Raw genomic sequence first — 20515 nt, forward strand, 5'->3', positions numbered from 1 at the left:
CAAAACGAAGTACTTGCGTGTATTTTAACGTGCCCCCCCACCCACAAACCGGCTTCAGCGGCTGAATTCCCTGGGCCTGAGATAGGCCTTGTTGAGCACCTAGAGCCATCCTCCTGGCCTTGGCAAAGGAAAAAATTTGAAACTGGGGGAAAAGATAATTTGCTAGCTCCACTAACCCGGGGAGCTCAGGTCAGAAGCAACTCCTGTCCAGGCATAAACTGTCTGTGGACTTTGAGCACCTTTCCCTTCTGCATGGACCTGTGTGGGCCTATTTCGGGAGAATAGGCCCTTGTTGGCAGACTCCAACCATTTCAGCTGTGTGGTGGAGAGGTGGGGGTTTGAAATTTGACATTGCTTTGCTTATTAAACAAGGTCCTCACCTACCCACATCAGGAACCTAAGGACTGGTAGCTCCACTCAGGTCACCCAGCCACCCACAACAGGGGTCCAAAGATAACTGGTACTTCCCAGTCCTTACAACCAAAAACTTTGGGTGCCCATGGTCCGTCTGCAGAACCCACCCACCTGCCTGCTGTAGGGAACAGGGACATGCTTTCCTCAGAGACACTCGGGGGTCGGTTCCCACCCCCTGACTTGTTTAGAGCGTGACCCCCTGCTGCAATCAGATACCGGTATATACGCCAATCACCCCTGCCCCTCTGAGACTGCATGACAGAGCCTGTACCACACTCTTGATGATCAGCTACCTGGAAACCTAAGCTGAATTCATACAAGAAAACTGAATGGACTTCTAGACTGATATACCTGATAACAGCTCTAGCCATCTGGGGGTAGGATGTCAGAGCTCCAAAGGTGAAAATAATCAAGCTAGCTCACTCAAGCAACCCATAACCAAAAATCAAACCAAACCCAGTGCCATAGAGTCGATTCCAACTCATAGCGACCCTATAGGACAGAGTAGAACTGCCCCACAGAGTTTCCAAGGAGCGCCTGGCAGATTCAAACTGCCAACCCTTTGGTTCGCAGCCATAGCACTTAACCACTATGCCACCAGGGTTATAGAAAAGCAAAATAAAGCAAGAAGCTACAACACAGTAAGCAAGCATAAACTAATGCAATAACTTATTGATGGCTTGGAGACAACAGTCAATATCAAGTCAAATAAAAAAACAGACCATGATCACCTCAACAGGCTCTCAAAACAAAGAATCCAGTGATCTTCCAGATAAAGTGCATTCCTGGAATTACCAGAACCAGAATACCAAAGTTTAATATACAGAACCCTTCAAGACATCAGGAAGGAAATGAGACAATACACAGAAAAAGCCAAGGAACACACAGATAAAACAACTGAAGAAATTCGAAAGATTATTCAGGAACATAATGAAAAGTTTAATAAGTTGGAAAAATCCACAGACAGGCAGCAATCAAAAATTCAGAAGATTAACAATAAACTTATAGAAGTAGACAACTCAATAGAAAGTGAGAGGAGCAGAATTGAGCAAGTAGAAGCTAGAATTTCTGAACTCAAAGATAAATCACTTGAAACTAATATATTTTATGAAAAATCAGATAAAAGAATTAAAAAAAATGAAGAAACCTTAAGAATCATGTGGGACTGTATCAAGAGAAATAACCTACAAGTGATTGGAGTACCAGAACAGGGAGGGATAACAGAAAATACAGAGAGAATTGTTGAAGATTTGTTGGCAGAAAATTTCCCTGGTATCGTGAAAGATATCTATCCGAGATGCTCGTCGAACTCCACATAAGGTAGATCTTAAAAGAAAGTAACCAAGACGTATTATAATCAAACTTACCAAAATGAAAGATAAAGAGAGAATTATAAGAGCAGTGAGGGATAAACGAAAAGTCACCTACAAAGGAGAGCCAATAAGAATAAACTCGGACTACTCAGCAGAAACCATGCAGGCAAGAAGGCAATGGGATGACATATTTAAAAAATTGAAGGAAAAAAATGCCTGCCAAGAATCATATATCTAACAAAATTATCTCTTAAATATGAAGGTGAAATTAAGATATTTCCAGGTAAACACAAGCTTAAGGAATTTGTAAAAACCAAACCAAAACTACAAGAAATACTAAAGGGAGTTCTTTGGTAAGAAAATCATAATATCAGGTATCAACCCAAGACTAGAATACTGGGCAGAGCAACCAGAAGTCAACTGAGACAGGGAAATCCAAAAAAACAAAGCCAGATTGTATATATATATAAAAAAAGCTCAAAACAGGGTAACGGTGATGTTATTATATAAAAGAAGACAACATTAGAATAATAAAGAGGGACTAAGAAATGTAATCGTACACCTTCCATATGGAGAGGAAGATACGGCAATACAAAGAAATAAAAGTTAGGTTTAAATTTAGAAAAATAGGGGTAAATAATAAGGTAACCACAAAGGAGACAAACTCTCCTACTCATCAAAATAAAATACAAGAAAAAAAATAGAGACTCAGCAGAAACAAAATCAACAACAACAAATATGAGGAAAGGACACTATATAAAGATAATCTACTCAGCACATAAAATTAAGTGGGAAAAAGAAACTGTAAACAACACACAAAAAAAGACATCAAAATGATAGCACTAAATTCATACCTATCCATAATTACCCTGAATGTAAATGGATTAAATGCATCAATAAAGAGACAGAAAGTGGCAGAATGGATTAAAAAACAAGATCCGTCTATATGCTGCCTACAAGAGACACGCCTTAGACTTAGAGACATAAACTAAAACTCAAAGGATGGAAAAAATATATATCAAGCAAACAACAAAAAGAGCAGGACAGGCAATATTAATTTCTGACAAAACAGACTTTAAAGTCAAATCCATCAGAAAAGATAAGGAAGGACACTATATAATGATTAAAGGGACAGTACACCAAGAAGATATAACCATATTAAATATCTATGCACCCAATGACAGGGCTGCAAGATACGTAAAACAAACTCTAACAGCATTGAAAAGTGAGATAGACAGCTCCACAATAATAGTAGGAGACTTCAACACACCACTTTCGGTGAAGGACAGGACAGCCAGAAAGAAGCTCAATAAAGACACAGAAGACCTAAACGGCACAATCAACCAAATTGACCTCATAGACATATACAGAACACTCCACCCAACAGCAGCCAAGTATACATTCTTCTCTAGTGCACATGGAATGTTCTCTAGAATAGACCACAAATTAGCTCATAAAGCAAGCCTTAGCAGAATCCAAAACACTGAAATGTTACAAAGCATCTTCTCTGATCATAAGGCCATAAAAGTGGAAATCAATAACAGGGAAAGCAGGGAAAAGAAATCAAACACTTGGAAACTGAACCATACCCTGCTCAAAAAAGACTGGATTATAGAAGACAAAAGGATGGAATGAAGAAATTCAGAGAATCCAATAAGAATGAAAACACTTCCTATCAGAACCTTTGGGACACAGCAAAAGTGGTGCTCAGAGGTCAATTTTTATCAGTAAATGCACACATCCAAAAAGAAGAAAGGGCCAAAATCAAAGAACTATCGCTACAACTTGAACAAATAGAAAGAGCAACGAAAGAAACCCCCAGGCACCAGAAGAAAACAAATAATAAAAATTAGAGCTGAACTAAATGAAATAGAAAACAGAAAAACGAAAGAACAAGACCAAAAGCTGTTTTTTTGAAAAAATCAACAAAATTGATAAACCACTGGCCAAACTGACAAAAGAAAAACAGGAGAGGAAGCAAATAACATGAATAAGAAATGAGATGGGTGATATTATAACAGACCCAACTGAAATTAAAAGAATCATATCCGATTACTGCGAAAAATTGTACTGTAACAAATTTGAAACCTAGAAGAAATGGATGAATTCCTAGAAACACACTACCTACCTAAACACAAACAGCGGTAGAACAACTAAACAGACCTACAACAAAAGAAGAGATTGAAAAGGTAATCAAAAAACTCCCAACAAAAAAAAAAAGCCCTGGCCTGGACTGCAGAGTTCTATCAAACTTTCAGAGAAGAGTTAACACCACTACTACTAAAGGTATTTCAGAGCATAGAAAAGGATGGAATACTACCAAACTCACTCTATGAAGTGGCCATATCCCTGATACCAAAACCAGGTAGAGACACCACAAGAAAAGAAAATTATAGACCTATATCCCTCATGAATGTAGATGCAAAAATCCTTAACAAAATTGTAGCCAATAGAATTCAACAACACATCAAAAAATAATTCACCAGGACCAAGTGGGATTCATACCAGTTATGCAGGGATGGTTCAACATTAGAAAAACAATTAATGTAATCCACCACATAAATAAAACAAAAGATAGGAATCACATGATTTTATCAACTGGTGCAGAAATGGCGTTTGACAAAGTTCAACACCCATTCATGATAAAAACTCTCAGCAAAATAGGAATAGGAGGAAAATTCCTCAACGTAATAAAGGGCATTTACACAAAGCGAACAGCCAACATCACCCTAAATGGAGAGAGCCTGAAAGCATTCCCATTGAGATCGGGAACCAGACAAGGATGCCCTTTATCACCACTCTTATTCGACATTGTGCTGCAAGTCCTAAAAAGCCAGAACAGTTAGGCTAGATAAAGAAATAAAGGCATCCAGATTGGCAAGGAAGAAGTAAAAGTATCTCTATTTGCAGAAGACATGATCTTATACACAGAAAACCCTAAGGAATCCTCCAGAAAACTACTGAAACTAATAGAAGAGTTCAGCAGAGTATCGGGATACAAGATAAACATAGAAAAATCACTTGGATTCCTCTACACCAACAAAAAGAACATTGAAGAGGAAATCACCAAATCAATGGCATTAACAGTAGCCCCCAAGAAGATAAAATACTTAGGAATAAATCTTACCAGAGATGTAAGAGACTTATACAAAGAAAACTACAGTACACTTCTGCAAGAAACCAAAAGAGACTTACATAAGTGGAAGAACATACCTTGCTCTTGGATAGAAAGACTTAACATTATAAAAATGTCCATTCTACCAAAAGCGATCTATTCATTTAATGCAATTCTGATCCAAATCCCAAGGACATTTTTTAATGAGGTGGAGAAAAAAATCATCAACTTCATATGGAAGGAAAAGAGGCTCCAGATAAATAAGGCATTACTGAAAAAGAAGAACAAAGTAGGAGGCCTTACTTTACCTGATTTTAGAACCTATTCTACCGCCACAGTAGTCAAAACAGCCTGGTACTGGTACAACAACAGATGTATAGACCAATGGAACAGAATTGAGAATCCAGACATAAATCCATCCACACATGAGCAGTTGTTATTTGACAAAGGCCCCAAAACAGTTAAATGGGGGAAAAGACAGTCTTTTTAACAAATGGTGCTGGCATAACTGGATATCCATCTGCAAAAAAATGAAACAAGACCCAGACCTCACTCCACGCACAGAAACGAGCTCAAAATGGATCAAAAACCTAAATATAAAATCTAAAATGATAAAGATCATGGAAGAAAAAATAGGGACAACGTTAGAAGCCCTAATACCTGGCATAAACAGTATTCAAAACATTATTAAGAATGCAGAAGAAAAACTAGATAACTGGGAGCTCCTAAAAATCAAACACCTATGCTCATCCAAAGACTTCACCAAAAGAGTAAAAAGATTACCTACAGACTGGGAAAAAGTTTTTAGCTATGACATTTCCGATCAGCATCTGATCTCTAAAATATACATGATACTGCAAAAACTCAACTATAAAGAGACAAATAAACCTATTAAAAAATGAGCAAAGGATATGAATAGACACTTCACTAAGGAAGACATTCAGGTGGCTAACAGATACATGAGGAAATATTCAAGATCATTAGCCATTAGAGAAATGCAGATCAAAACTACAATGAGATTTCATCTCACTCCAACAAGGTTGGCATTAATCCAAAAAAAACACAAAAAATCAATGTTGGAGAGGCTGTGGAGAGTTTGGAACACTTATACACTGCTGGTGGGAATGACAAATGGTACAACCACTTTGGAAATTGATTTGGCATTTCCTTAAATATCTAGAGATAGAACTACCATACGACCCAGCAATGACGCTCCTTGGAATATATCCTAGAGAAATAAGAGCCTTTACATGAACAGATATATGCACACCCATGTTTATTGCAGCACTGTTTACAATAGCAAAAAGATGGAAGCAACCAAGGTGCCCACCAACGGATGAATGGATAAATAAATTATGGTATATTCACACAAGGGAATACTATGCATTGATAAAGAACAGTGAGGAATCTGTGAACCATTTCATAACATGGAGGAAACTGGAAGGCATTATGCTGAGCGAAATTAGCTGCAAAAGGACAAATATTGTATAAGACCACTATTATAAGAACTTGAGAAATAGTTTAAACTGCGAAGAAAACATTCTTTTGTGGTTACGAGAGGAGGGCGGGAGGGAGGGTGGGAGAGGAGCATTCACTAATTAGATGGTAGATTAGAACTACTTTAGGTGAAGGGAAAGACAGCACACAATACAGGGGAGGTCAGCACAACTGGGACTAACCCAAAAGCAAAGAAGTTTCCTGAAGAAACTGAATGCTTCGAAGGCCAGTGTAGCAGGGGCAGGGGTCTGGGGACCATGGTTTCAGGGGACATCTAAGTCAATTGGCATAATAAAATCTATTAACAAAACATTCTGCATCCCACTTTGAAGAGTGGCGTCTGGGGTCTTAAACGCTAGCAAACAGCCATCTAAGATGCATCAATTGGTCTCAACCAACCTGGATCAAAGGAGAATGAAGAACACCAAGGACACAAGGGGATTACGAGCCCAAGAGACAGAAAGGGCCACATGAACCAGTGACTACATCATCCTGAGACCAGAAGAACTAGATGGTGCCCAGCTACAACTGATGACTGCTCTGACAGGGAACACAACAGAGAACCCCTGAGGGAGTAGGAGAGCTGTGGGATGCAGACCCCAAATTCTCATAAAAAGATCAGACTTAATGGTCTGACTGAGACTGGAAGGACCCCAGTGGTCATGGCCCCCAGACCTTCTGTTGCCCCAGGACAGGAACCATTCCTGAAGCCAACTCTTCAGACATGGATTGGACGGGACAATGGGTTGGAGAGGGATGCTGGTGAGGAGTGAGCTTCTTGGTTCAGGCGGATACTTGAGACTATGTTGGCATCTCCTGCCTGGAGGGTAGATGAGAGGGGTAGAGGGGGTAAGAAGCTGGCGAAATGGTCATGAAAAGAGAGAGTGGAGGGAGAGAGCAGATTGTCTCATTAGGGGGAGAGTAATTGGGAGTATGTAGCAATGTGTAGATAAGTTTTTTTGTGAGAGACTGACTTGATTTATAAACTTTCACTTAAAGCACAATAAAAATTAAAAAAAAAAAATAACAATGGTTTCCTGGTCACCTGCATGTTTTATTTTTTTTAACATGAGCAGGGGAGGAAACTTACCTAGATCGGTTAACTAAACAATCACCTTCCCCCCAAACCCATAGAAGTGTGGGGAGCCTGAATGAGAGAGAAGACAAGAAAGTGATTTTAACTCTTTACAAGAAAATCTTCTAATTCCAGAGGTGGAGCCCAATGCATGAAGGCTTGAATCCAGGGAAATCCCCAAGACTGGGCTTGCTGTGATTTTACCTGACTGCAATTTTTTTGTGCAGAGGGGAAAAGAGGAAGGCCTGTTGGTACAATGTAATGATGGTTGTGACTGCGTATGTGTGTGTGTAATGAGCGTTGATCTGCAAACAGGCCAATGGTCTTCAATTCTATTAGCCTCATCGCTACCTTTTTATAGCACACATTGCTTTACAAAACGCAATGGGACATTACTCTCATTCCTATCCTGAAATGAAATTCATAGATAATATAACCAACTTATAAATGTTATTTAAGAAAAATCAATACAATGTACTCTCTGTAATATAAAGAGCTAGAAGACAATTAATTTATAGTAAAAATGCTCTTCACACTGTAAAGGCTCAAGCACAATATAATGAAATCCTCAAACTTATGCTGATGCATAGAATCGTTGTTCTCAACAGCCACAAATCGTAAAGTTGTGGGTGTTGGTGATTCAAATACCACAGCCAAGGGACTTGGTGGTGAAGTGATTTTTTGAGATGGTGAACAACTCTTGCAAACTTCCAAACTAAACCCAATACCATCTTCTCTAGATTTGTACCTTAGTGACTTTTCTGAAAAATTCAGCATATATAAAATTTTAAAATTGAGATATAATTTACATATCATAAAATTCATCCTTTCAAATTGAGTACATGTAAAGTTTTTAAATATAATCACAGAATTGTACAACTATCACCACTATCTAATTTCAGAACATTTTCATCACTCCAAAAAGAAACCCATACCCATTAGTAGTTACTCCTCAGTTCCCTTTTCCTCAGTTCCTAGAAACCACTGATTTCTTTTCTGTCTCTATGGATTTTCCGATTCTGGACATTTCATATAAATGCATCATGCAACATGTGGCCTTTTGTGTCTGACTTTTTTTTACTTAGCATTGTTTTCAAGGTTTATCCATGTTTTAGCATGGATCAGAACTTGATTTATTTTTATAGCCGAATAATATTCCATTCTATGGATATACCACATTCATTTATCCATTCCTCAGTTGATGTCATTTAAGGTTGTTTGCAGTTTTGGGCTGTTATGAGTAATGCTGCTCTGAGAGCTTGTGTACAAATTTTTGTGTGGCTATGTTTTCAGCTCTCTTGGATATATACTTAAGAGTAGAATTGCTGAGTCATATGACAATTCTATGTTTAACATTATGAGAAACTGTCAAACTGTTCCAAAGAGGCTGTACCACCTTCCATTCCCACCAGCAATGTATGAGGGTTCCAATTTCCCCACACCCTCACAATGCAGTCACTATTTTTCATTATAACCATCTTTTTTTAGTGGATGTGAAGTACTCTCTCACTGTGGTTTTGATAGGCATTTCCCTAATGAATATAGTGTTGAATGTGTTTTCATGTGCTTATTGGTCATTTGTATGTCTTCTTCGGAGAAATGTCATTCAAATCCTTTGCCCATTTGTGAATTGGGTTGCCTTTTTTTTGTTGAGTTGTGAGAGTTCTTATATATTCTGGATACTAGTCCCTTGTCATTTTTTGGGTCAGTTACATAATTTGGAAATATTTTCTCCCATTCTGTGGCTTGTGTTTTTACTTTCTTGATGGTATTGTTTTTTTATTGTTTGCAATACATAAGTTTTAAATTTTGATGTAATCCAGTTTACCTGTTTTTTTCTTTTATCACTTATGGTTTTGGTGTCATATCTAAGAAATCTTTGCCTAATTTAAGGTCATGAACATTTACACCTATTTTTTCTGCTAAGAGTTTTAGCTCCTACATTTAGGTCTTTGATCCATTTTGAATTAATTGTTGTATATAGTGTGAAGTAGGGGGTCTCTTGTGAGTTGAATTGTGTCCCCCCAAAGTATATGCTGAAACTGATGATTTCCAAGTAAAAGGTTGAGGGTGCAATCTGGTTTCTCCTTACAGCTTATAGTAAAATTCAAGAGGAAAACAATAAATTTAGGAAGGAACTGTCACGCAAAAAGGAACCAGGCCCTGATATTTGGGAAAATCTTGGCTTATCCATATCTCAAAAGATGAGAAAACATGCCCTGCAGAGGACACCAAGGGTGTGGATGAACAACCATTTGCTAAAGAGATTAGGTGTGTGACTTAGGGATCCAATAACTATCCCAGTAGAAGCTAGAATTAGAGATGGGATTATCCAGGAAGGATCTGTGGAGAACCCACATTTCTAATGGTGTGGACCCCCTTGATACCCACAAAAGACCTATAAAACTTTTGAGAATGTTGTATCAGCAGAAACACTGCCAGCCTGGACTGAAAGGGACAAAGAAAGGATAAAATGAGGGAAGAATAACTGCGAGGGTAAAGTCATAGATGCAGAAGCCACAAAGGGCAGACTTAGGGACCCAGAGGCTGGGGCCGATAGAACCTCTCGGGGCCCAGAGGGTGGAACACCCAGCCACAGGATTATTCTCAGGCCTAGGAACCTAATGGAATTTTTCCTACCAAGTTTTGAACTTGCTTGGGACAAGTGACCCCCTTATTCCTTCCATTTTCTCCCTTTTAGAATGGGAATGTCTATTTTCTGCATGTCCCACTACTATATTTTGGAAGCAGATAACTTGTTTTCTAGTTTCTTCTCCACAGATGGAGAAGAATTTTGCTTCAGGACGGTTCATACCCAGAGTCTCACTCATACCTGATTTAGATAATAAAAATTGGAACTTTTTGAGTTGGTAATATTTAGATGAGATTTTGTATTAAGAGTTGATAATGGAATTGTGTCTTAGGGTGGATTCTCTAGAGAAGCAAAGCCAGTATAAATATATATAGAGAGATTTATATCAAGGAAACAGCTCACTTGATTGTCGGGGTTGGAACGTCCCAAGTCCTTGGATCAGGATAGAGGCCTTTCCCAATTCATGGAACTGCAGAAGCTGGTGAACCCAAGATAAACAGGTTGGAGAGCAGGGCTCCCACTCACAACCTGTGAAGGTTGAGGAATCCCCTAGGTCAGCAGGCAAGACTACAAGGTTTCTCCCGATTCATGTAGCTGCAGGGGCTGGAGAACCCAAGATAGACAGGCTGGGGAACAGAACTCTTGTTTGTAGGCCATGAAGATCGATGAATACCAAGATGGACAGGTAAGCTGCTAGCTCAAGTCCCAAGAACGAGAGGTCAGACAAAGGATAGCTGCTGGATCCAGAACAAGCCAATAACTTTGCAAGGTGAGCAGGAAGGAAGTAGGTGGCAGAAGGGGGAGAGATGAAGGCTGAGGGGGCAGTGAGCTGCCACAGGCCCTTCCCCTGACAGTACCACTTAGCAGATTCCATCATGGGGGTGATCACATATCAGATTTCAACAGGGAAGTGGTCATAACATTGTACAACTGCCAAAATACTGAGAACCATGGCCCAGCCAAGTTGACACACAATCTTACCCGTCACAAATGGGTTAAGACTTTTGGTATGTGAATGTATTTTGCATGTAGGAGCAATATAAATTTTAGTGGAGCAGAGGGCAGACTTTTGTGGATTGAATTGTGCCCCCTAGAAATATATGTTCAAGTCCTAACCCGCTCTGTCTCTCAATGTGACCTTATTTGGAAAGAAAGTCTTTGTAGATAGAATCGAGGACCCTAATCCAATGACTGGTGTTTTTATAAGGAGAGAGAAATTTGGAGACAGATGGACACACACAGAGGGAAGATGACCAAGTGAAGATGGAGGAAATGGCAAAAATTGGAGTGATGTAGCTACAAGCCAAGGAATGCCAAGGACTGTGGGCAACCACTGCCAGTCAGGGAGAAGCAAGGAAGAATCTTCCCTAGAGCCTTCAGAGAGAGGGTGGCCCTGCCAACACCCTGATTTCAGACTTCTGGCCTCCAGAACTGTGTGAGAGAATTAAGTGCTGTTGTTTTAAGCCATCCAGTTTGTGCTACTTTGTTATAGCAGCCCTAGAAAATTAATACTGTCATCATGTGGATATTCAGTTGTCCCCATACGATTTGTTGAAAACACTATTCTTTCGTTATTGAATGGACTTGGCACCTTTGTTGAACATCAATTACCCATAAATGTGTTTATTTCTGGACTCTCAATTCCATTTCATTGATCTGTATGTCTATGGAAACCCTGGTGGCATAGTGGTTAAGTGCTATGGCTGCTAACCAAAGGGTCGGCAGTTCAAATCCACCAGGCGCTCCTTGGAAACTCTATGGAGCAGTTCTACTCTGTCTATAGGGTCACTATGCGTTGGAATTGACTCGACGGCACTGGGTTTGGTTTTTTTGGTTTTTGTTTGTCTATATCCTTACAGCATATATAAAATTTATGCAAAGACATTTTATGTTTATATGTAAAATGAAATTATGTTCTGGGCTCAGACTATTATGAACATGTTTTTCACCTATACAATTTTCTGGAGGGGCATTTATTTGAAAGTCACAATATTTGAAAGTCCATGTGTGGGATTGTGCTGCTACTTCAGGACATCTAGCATCTTAGCATTTTCTAACTAAATGCCACTGTACCTCGAACCATTTTGACAATAAAAAAATCTCATGAATTTCTAGAACACCACCCCAGGAGGCAGTACCACCCTTGTTGAGATCTACTCTCCAGAGTTACATATTGTGCCTTTTTCAATCTATGTTCTCAGCCTTCTCTGGTCCATCTCCCACGTTGCTAAAGTTCGATCTCTCCAGCTCACTTCTTGTTTAAAAGCTTTCAGTGGTTCCATATGCAGTGTGAGATGGAGTCCAAACTTTTCAATATGGCCCATTGGCTCTATCACCCTCCACATCCCGTCCTGTAACACTGCACTCTACCCTGGCTATGGAACCTGCCTTGCCACCACCGGCATCTACTTGCACTGCCCCTTCACCAGGCACACCTACAGCCCTTCGGAAGTCCCGTTCAGGAAGCCTGGCCGATCTCCTCTTCAGCTGGCGGTGCCCTGCCTTAAGCCCTCAGAGTGCCTTTTGGAGGCTTCCATTCTGGCATTTATCACTCTGAAATGCAAGAGCTGGATTCTCTGTCTGCCTCAGCCTGTGAGTGCCCTGCCTCGTTCATCTTGGCATCCCCGACTCCACCTAAGTCCCAAGCATGTTGCCTGGCACATTGTTGGGTTCAATGAATTTTGGTTGAAAGAACGAATCCTCAGTACTGCTATGTGCTCTTCCCTCTTAGGAAGCTACCTTCTGCATTCTCCTGAGACAGCGATTAGCTGAACAGCTTATAAAGACTTGTTACCATTTGCTCACATAACACACATGTCTTTGTTTGAGAAGATAGACAAGGTCTGTGTAATTTCAGGGAGTAAGAGGAGGAGTATTCCAGTTCAAAACATCAACAACATCATCAACAACAGAAAGTCTTCCAAATACTAGAAATTCTCTAGTGGGGCACAGCCCTTTTCTTCCATAAGGAAAGAGGTAGTTGAAGATGCAAATAGCCTGTGTGATGTATTCACATAGACTGGAAATGTCCAACAGAAGATGGTTTCTTGAGATGGCAGAGGCTATGATGAGATGAGGAGGTGGCAGGAACCTAAAAAGAGCACAGTGAAGGGGCCTCTGAAAAGAGAACAGGTCAGAAGAATAACTTTGTCTGAAGTGGAGCTGCCATGTTTAAGCAATTTGCTTGCAGAGACTGGCACTAGACTCTACCATGGCCATCAGTTCTCCTGCCACACCTCTGGTACCCAAAAACCAAACCTGTTGCCATCAAGTCGATTCTAACTCATTGAGCCCCCATGTGTTATAAGGTAGAACTACTCCATACAGTTTTTTTGGGCTGTAATCTTTACAGAAGCAGTTCGGCTGGCCTTTTTTCCACAGAGCTGCTGGGTGGGCTCAAACTGCCAACCTTTAGGTTAGCTGTTGTGTGCTGTGAATCGATTTTCAACTCATAGCAACCCCGTGTCACACAGTAGATTGCAAACTTCTTGCTCCACCCAGGCTCCTTCTGGTACCCAAGCGACTGTTAAAAAATATTTATTTTTTGTGGTTTGACATTTTAAGGTAGCTCTTTTCTTTTTTCTTTCCAAAATTAATAGACATTAATTGGAAAAATCTTAGGAAATATGCCTAAGTAAAAAGAGGCAACATCCATCGGCGTGAACCCCACTGCCTACAGAGGGCCACTGTGCATATTTTGGTGTACATGTGTCCAGAAACTTTGTTTTTCTCCAGTATTTTTAATCCCTCCTTGATGTGACTCTGTGGTCAGGGAAAACTACAAACTCAGAGATTTAAAAAAAAAAAAAGGCAAGAACAAGGAGTGAGGAAAACAAGAAAGGCTGAGGAGTTTGCTGGCCCTTCTCTGTCCTGGGACGTGCTGCGAATGGCTGGGAATGATTAGAGTATTGATCGTGTTACATCTTCCACTGCACAGCCGTGACGTCAGTAATGCAATACAGAATGACCAGAATAAAATTAACCGTGAGTCAGATGGCAGCTCCTGCCTGTTTAAGCTAAGGAGAAATGGTTCTTTTAAGATTTAGTAATTCAACATTTTGTCCTCTACGTCTAAGTTTCATTCATTTGGTACAAAGTCCAGTGGCCACACTGAAACCACAGGGTAACTGCTGTTCAGCATTTTCTTCTCCTGGCTGGCTGGCTGGCTTCTCCTTGTCTCCAGAAAGCAGCCCTGGGCCTTTGCAGTGTTTCTGGCGTAGCTCCTGTCTGTCTTCCCACTTCAATCTTGAGGAGCCATGGGCTGCCCTGACCACTGTGGACACAGCCATTCTCTGGAAGGTCATTCTCTGCCCACGGCCAGAGCCTCTCCTGAGGCCCAGCCCTCATCATTATCTTTTTGCTCAGTAACCTTCAACAGTTCCATGATGAAAAAAAGAACAAAAAAACGAAGTACAGGCTCTTCTCAGATTATTTGTTAGCCTTCCAGCCTTAAATTCTCTTACTCTCAGATGGCTCCAGTGGAAAGCAATTGTTTAAGAGGACACTGAGCACTTAAAAAAAAAAAAATACTGTTTAGCTCATTAATTGTAGACGATTTGGAAAATAAAGGAGAGCATAAAGAAGAAAATAATAATTGCCCATATCTCACTCTCTGGAATTAGCCACTGTTAACATTTTGATGCAGAATAGTTTAAAATTATGCTCACACCGTACATAAAATATTGTTTTAGGCTACTTTCACTTATTATGGGCATTATTAGAAAATATGATTTGAATGACTGTTCAATGTTCTATCAGAAAATTGCAGCATCATTGTTGGACATTTAGGTTTCTGCCAGATTTTTACTATTATAAATTACGCTGCAATGAACTTGCTTGCACCTAAACCTTTGACCACATTTTTTTAATGATTTACTTAGAAGAGATTGCTAGAAGATGGCACCTTAATATTCTTCTGCCTATTTTATTATTTTGATAATAGCACACTTGTTTTATCTCCTTTACTAAATATGTGTCTACCCTGTGCAAACTGGCACAAAGTTCTGCCCCATGTAAAGAAAGAAGTGGTGCTGCCCCTGGTAAAAGTGCACTATAAATGTTGATTGAATTAAAAGACACTTCACTGCTCTGGGTCTCAGTTTCTTCATTTGTTAAAATGAAAGTGTTGAAATTTACCACCTTTTAGGAATGCCATTTTATGGTTTTCATAACCAGACTTTAGCTAATAGCATATATCTCAGAGATGATATTCACAAATATTTGTGATCACAGTCTCATTTCCTGTGTGAGTAACTAACATTCCATGCGGCTCAGGATGGCCTCTAGTCTTGTATAAGGACTGGGATCTGGCTGTCGGGAGACGATATGGAGAGAAGGGAAGCCCATGGAGTTTGCATTCTGTTAGTGCTTGCTTTAGTTTCTCCTCTGTGTGACCTTGGGCAAGTAGCTTAACCTCTCTGGATTTCATGGCTTCTTCTGTAAATAATATTAATGATGTCTACTTTGCAGAGTTGGTGTGAGGACTAAATGGGATAATATATGCAGGGCTCCTTTTAACAGTAGGGGTTTAATTGTCGTAGCTATTAGTATAACACACATTTTAGTAAATCCCTTGGGCATTATGTGCCCCGGATGACCACACAAAAGATTGGTATACTAGGGTTATTCTTTGAGGAAGGCATTAGTTTTCTTTGTCAACATCTGCATAGAGAATAGCAAGCCACCATATAAGCCTATTTTCTGCACGTGTATTTTTAATAGCTGAATCTAGACACAGGGCCTGTTTAGGCATTCCCCCAGAAAATCTAGAGGAACTGGGTATTGACTATTCTCTACCACAGACAGACACAGACGTACTGAAGGAAGTGAATTCATTGATTCTAAAAATGAATTATTTCAAGACCTATATTATCCCCACTGAAATATAGTCCACCAGGCTGTCTGCAATCCCCATCACAATCTTTGTAACAAAAGTCCTGTTAAAACAGCTAAGCTACTAAGGAAGAACTAAGGCAAAGGGGCCTGGAAAAGCTTCTAGGAATAAATGAGAGCTTAGTTTTAAATGGTGCTCAGGAGGATGTTTTGTTCTTTTTCTCTTGCGTCCACTTCTGAGTCCTAATCAAGTTGGATCTGGCTTCCGTGCGTTCTTACCACCTGCTTTTCCAGTGGTTTCCAGGTGGATTATGGAGCATAATTGTCCTGTTAAGTGCATTTCTGCAGTAACTCTCTGCCCCCTCTCCTTTTTTTTTTTTAGGAATTGGTTGATTCCCTTACTGAATTCAGGCCATCCCCGGATTTTCTAACAGGATATATTATGGGGGTTCATTGGTAAGGCCATCCCTTGGAGCATGGAACCCACTTTCTCAGAAGCCATGTCATGACAACTGGCTCTGCTGCCCGGTGAGCCTGAGCTCACAGGGAGCGGGATGGGGAGAGGTAGGCATCCCCTCAGCAGAGGCAGACAGTGTGATCCAGGAGGGCTGGGCCAGGTTGCAAGTTATGGGCAACTTGGTATTGGCTAGGTCTTTACTGGTTTGTATCTCAGAGGAAAGGGCAGAAAGGACTATGATATTGAGAAGGAGCTTGCCCGGGCTCCCTCCTGAGTTCACGCTGCCCTTGGTGCCTGCCTCCTTGGAGGTACTGTACCACAGGGGTCATTGCTGAGCAGCAGGGGTAAGGTGGGGTCTTCAACATGTGTCTTTATATTAACAAACTGATAAAGGAATTTTGGAAACAAAAGTCAAAATGGCTGAATTAACACAAATCTTATATTTAAAATTGTAACGTGCATTCTTCAGAATGAAACATTCCTATGTGAAAAGTCTGTTTCTACCATTTTTAGCTGCACAGTCCTGGGCAAGTTTTAGTTTTCTCATGTGTAGACTGGGGGAAATAACAGCACCTATTTTTTTTTTATAGGGTTATTATACCATTATAGGGTTGTTGTGAAGATTATATGAAATACTGTATGTGAAGTGCTTAGCACAGTCCAGGCATATTGGAAGTGTTAAAAAAAAAAAAAAAAAAAAACCATTGGCAATGACTTTTTACATGCAACAACAAAAACAATTCATAAAAGAAAAGAAAAATTGATGTTAGACTTCATAAAATAAAAAATTTCTGCTTTGTAAAAGACACTGTTAAGAGAATGAAAAGATATATGCAAAACACATATCTGATAAAGAACATAAATCCAAAATATACAAAGAATTCTTAAGACTCAACAATAAGAAAACAGCTCAATTACAAAATGGACTAAGGATCTGAAAAAGACACCTCAACAATGAAGACGTACAGATGGCAAATAAGCATATGAAAAATGCTCAATATCATACGTAATTGGGGAATTGCAAAATTAAAACAACAAATGAGACACAAAACCAACAACACTAAATTTACCTCAATGAGTGAAAAACATACATCCACATAAAAACCTGCCCATGAACGTTTATTGTAGCTTTATTCATAATTGCCAAAAATTGGAAGCAACTAAGATGTCCTTTAAGGGTGAATGGATGAACAAATTGTGGCATATCCATACAATGGGATATTATTCAATGATAAAAAGAAATGAGCTATCAAGCTATGAAAAGACATGGAGTAACTTCAAATGCATGTTGGTGGAGAAAAGAAACCCATCTGAAAAAGCGACGTACTCTGTAATAGCAACTATATGGCATTCTGGAAAAGGTAAAAAAACTATAGAGACAGTAAAAAGATCAGTGGCTGCCCCGTGTTCAGGGAGATGGGGGAAGGGATGTGCATGGGGCATTTTTAGGGCAGGGAAACTATTCTGTATGATACCGTAATGGTGGATACATGACATTGTGCATTTGTCAAAAACCATAGGACTGTACAACACAAAGAGTGAACCCTAATGTAAACTGTGGACTTTAGTTAATAATAATATATCAATGTGGTTGATCATGTGTAACAAGTATACCAAATTAATGCAAGATGTTAATAACAGGAGTCACAGTGTGCAAGCGTGGGGGTGGGGGGGAGTATATGGGAACTCTGTACTTTCTATAAACCTAGGACTTCTCCCAAAAATAAAGTCTACTTAAAAACTGGGAAAACAAACAACTCTTTTATTGTTTCAAATACCATGAATTCAGGTCAGGAAATTTTTAATGAGCCTTCACTTGTAACAGTCCCTAAGCTACATAATTCTGTATTGATTTTAAGAACACTGCAGCCTGAATTGCCTAATTGTGTTACCGAGAGAAGTTCAATCTCATTCATGAAACTCAACAAACTCTGATTCTGTGTCAGTGTAAAAATGACGTCGTGATGGCATCTGACCGCCTCTCTCTGGCCCTTGGCCTCTCCACCCTCAGCCTTTCAGGCCTCTTCAGCCTCTTGGGCTGGCCAGGCCTCTCTCCAGCCCTGCACTGGCAAGTGTTACGAAGCTCTTTAGCTTCACCATAAGTGCCTGGGGATACCCCACCCCACCAGTAAGCTTCAGCCTGAAGGGGCTCACATCTCTTGCTCCATGGGTAGGCAAGCTTAGCTCTGCCAACAAGTGCCTGGAGGCACCATACTCCACTAAGAAGCCTCCTGCCCAAAGCCACTCAATCTGTCACTCTGTGGGTTGGCCCGCTCACTGTAACCACCTTGCTTCTTGGACTGGGAAGCCCACTGCACAGTCTCGTGCTGGTCCCCTGGTTCTGCTGCTGCTGTTTCTCTGTCGCTGTTTCTTGATTTTTGCACTGTCTCCAGTGTTACAGCTCTCGGTCTCCTGGGTCTAGGAGGTTCTCAGTGCAGGGACTCCAGGTCCAAAAGATGCACTCCACTCCCGCCTCTTCTTCTCTGGGATAGCTCATTTTAAGCCTAGGAGGATGGCAAAACTGACCAATTCCCTCGTCAGGGTTCCATAACGCCTTATTTGCATGGTCCCACCACCACAAAGATGCCATTCACCTTATTTGCATTATTATCAAGTTGTCCAATCCCCTGGTGGGCCAAAAGCACCTTATTTGTATACTTCCACCCAATCATTTGGTGGGAGTTACAAGAAAGACCAAGGCGAAAAAGGCCATATAAAAGTGATCCATTTGACCACAGTCAGTCATTGTGCTTGGTGCTGGGGCAGGAGATGAAGGGGACGAGGCCTATGCTCTTGGGGATCTCATAATCAGTTGCTTCTAAACCTGTGTAGTAGAAATGTCATTGGATTGAAAGACATGAGCTGGAAGGAAGTAGTATGATCTAGTGGATAAGAGTGCAGTCTCTCGTGTCCAACTACCTCGGTTCAAATCCCAGCTCTGTTACATACTAGCTGTGTGACCTTGTTACTTGAGTTCTCCATATTTTTGTTTGATTATTTTTTCTTTTGTAACATGGGAATAATAATAGTACCTTCCCTAAAAATGTTATTATAAGGATTAAATGAGATGTGCCATGCAAAGTGCTTGGAAAATGCAGGACTTACAGTTAGCAGCAGTAAATATTGTTTATTATTATTATTGATAGTCAAGAGTTCTATTTCCCACTGAATAATCTCCTTATCTTGGGCAAGACTCACACCTCTGCAACAAAAGAGAAGGAAGGAAGTTACTGTACTTTCTGAGTTGATTGGTCTTAACCATCATGGGGAAATTGGGTTGCTACTACCCACTGGGGGTAAGGAGGAATATGTTTGGGATGCAGGAGCTCCCCTAGGCTGACTCAGTACTCCCATGTCCTATGATCAAAGGCAATGGAAAATTATCCATTGCCATCAAGCAAGTTCCAACTCATAATGACCCTGTAGAACAAAGTAGAACTACCCCATAGGGTTTCCAAGGCTATAATATTTACAAGAGCAGATTGCCAGGTCTTTTCTCCCTTGGAATTGTTGGTTGGTTTGAACCACTGACCTGTCAGCAGCTGAGTGGTTAACCATTGTGCCACCAGAGCTCCTCAATGGAAAGCTACAGCAACCCAATTCAACTGGGATGGCTCTGAGCCTTAGTATTCTCAATTTTGGGGAAAAAAAGCAAGTGGGCAGGGTGGGAGTACTTCAGGTCTAAATTCCCTTTCAGATTTATAATTCTGAAGTTCTAAATCCCGACTTTACCTCTAACTTGCTGTGCTTTGCGCACTGGTATCTGGGCAAATAGCCAGATTTATTTTCAGATCACCATGGTAGATGGGAGTAGCTTAGTAATAAGATGGTATGGCTGGAATTCACTTTGCATGAAAAATGTCAAATGACAGGGTTAAAAATGATGTTTTTCTACAATGTCATTCTGAATGGAGAGTTACGAAGTTGGATTTCAATGCCTGGGCTCTTTCACTGGCTATATATATAACGTTAGAGTATAAGAATGGCTTGTTTAAGCTTCTCCTTACACCTAAACAGAAGGGGTAGTAATTCCTTCCTGTTATAATAGTGCTTAGTCCTGGTATAAATAGCTCTTCCTGTGTGTGGCCCTGCTGGACTGAAGAATGTAAGCTGTATATTTTCATGCTAGTAACTGCCAGGCTGAGCAACTGTCTTGGGAAGCTTATGTAGGTGTCCAAGAAGTGTGAACATCCACATCATAAAACTCACAAATGACAGA

Source organism: Loxodonta africana, chromosome 23, assembly GCF_030014295.1.
Source record: "Loxodonta africana isolate mLoxAfr1 chromosome 23, mLoxAfr1.hap2, whole genome shotgun sequence".
NCBI classification, from domain to species: domain Eukaryota; kingdom Metazoa; phylum Chordata; class Mammalia; order Proboscidea; family Elephantidae; genus Loxodonta; species Loxodonta africana.